The sequence below is a fragment of the Triticum dicoccoides genome, chromosome 3B (assembly GCF_002162155.2).
Source record: "Triticum dicoccoides isolate Atlit2015 ecotype Zavitan chromosome 3B, WEW_v2.0, whole genome shotgun sequence".
NCBI classification, from domain to species: Eukaryota; Viridiplantae; Streptophyta; class Magnoliopsida; order Poales; family Poaceae; genus Triticum; species Triticum dicoccoides.
Window position 1 is genome coordinate 14,758,595 of NC_041385.1, and position 1,631 is coordinate 14,760,225.

Below are 1,631 nucleotides of genomic sequence, written 5' to 3' on the forward strand. Positions count from 1 at the left end.
GGGATGTCTTATTCTGGCCAACGTCCTTCGGTCAGCCACATCCCAGGTATGCCATCCCTCTTGCTTTGGATAGACCTTATAATTTTGTTGCATAAGTGTGCCAACTGCTGAACTGATTCATGTGCCTGGTTGTTATTGGGCATTTCTGTTTTTTTTAATATTTCATTATCACAAGTATAACATCATGAATCCCGATTTCCACCATTGTCTCGATAGAATTTGAGCAAATCAGAGCATAAGAATTTTAAAAGTAAGATGAACTGATCAATCAACGGAACAGGACATACCTTGTTTATCGGTGGCGTCATGGACCCAAAAGCTTGTATGCCCGTCGCCCGAGTAGCGGAGAAAAGCTACCTCCGTCTGAGTGGATCCATCACGCGTCGAGACACCACGCCGTCATGCAAAGAAGACGACTACGCTGCATCAAATCAATAGATACACATCAGATCGACAAGATGGGTGCCATGGCGAAAGAAGAGAAAAGGAAGGAGCCAACTACCAACACATTACACCAGCAAGAATACAGGAAAGCTATAAATGAGTCAGTAGAATACACTCTTTAGGTGCCTTCTTCTCTTCTTCGGTTCCAAAAAGGTCAACATTGCTGTCATCGTCATTATCAGCTGCAGGAGCCTGCAATATACAGAAATTTATTTATTTTAAATGCATGCCATTTCTCCCTGATCATTAGTTCATCTAACTTGAAGATGTAAAGCTGGTGGCGTTTAATCTTTTTCCATAGACCAGGCATTTGGGAGTTTATTGCAAGCTATACCATCTTGATGCGTAATTGCAGATTGTGTTCTTGCTATAATTTTTTATTACTTCTATGTTTTATAATATTCCATGTAAATCAGAATATCCTTGATGTACATTCCTTGATTTTTTTAATGTTAGGGGCCAATATATATATATATATATATCCTTAATTAGTTCTGCCTCTGTAAAGTGTAGATGATAGTAACCCTTTTATGTATATGTTTATTTTAGACTCTAGCTCAGGTCTGTGCATTATATAAGGAGTTGAATTTGTCGGTTTAAAATATTTGTGCTATCAATCCTTTCTGTCCTTCTATACAAAAAGGTTACTAGCTTTGATTTTTTTTGCTAATTTAGAATAATTCTGCTATCATCAGTGTAGATCGGAAGGGTTAGAAGCTCAACAAGAAATGGACTGTATTGTGAAGGCCTTTAACTAATAAGTACAGCTTGTTTTTTTTAGAAAACACAAGTAAAGATTATGTGAGGTGATTTATCCATTTTTGGAGTTCCCTCATTAGTGTATCCCTCATTGTTAATTGCTATGCCTGATTGCTATGATTTTTTAGCCATTTTTATGGAAAACACAAGTAAAGATTATGTTTGGTTTCCCATATTCTTTACCTGCTTAATTGGTATGAATTTTTTCAATGTCAGATTACTATCCACACCTGTATGATTTTCGTCGAAGTATGATGGTTAGCTTGAATTAGTGTCATCTTGGTTATGTGTCGTTTTTCTTTTGATCATTTTCTCACATTCTGACACTATTTTGTGTGTGTGCTGCCTAATGTGTTTTGCAAGTGCAGATCTTGGTGATCAGGAGTATTAGCAGCTATCCCATGTTCTTTGTTCTCGTATTAGCTCAC

At 37.0% G+C, this 1,631-nt stretch overlaps 1 long non-coding RNA gene across 1 annotated transcript; it reads left to right on the forward strand.

Annotated features, from left to right (window-relative positions):
• LOC119274413 lies at positions 1–894 on the forward strand. Its single transcript, XR_005135145.1, has 2 exons — positions 1–46; positions 281–894. It is a non-coding gene; the product is annotated as an uncharacterized LOC119274413 (long non-coding RNA).
• The last annotated feature ends 737 nt before the right edge of the window (positions 895–1,631 follow it).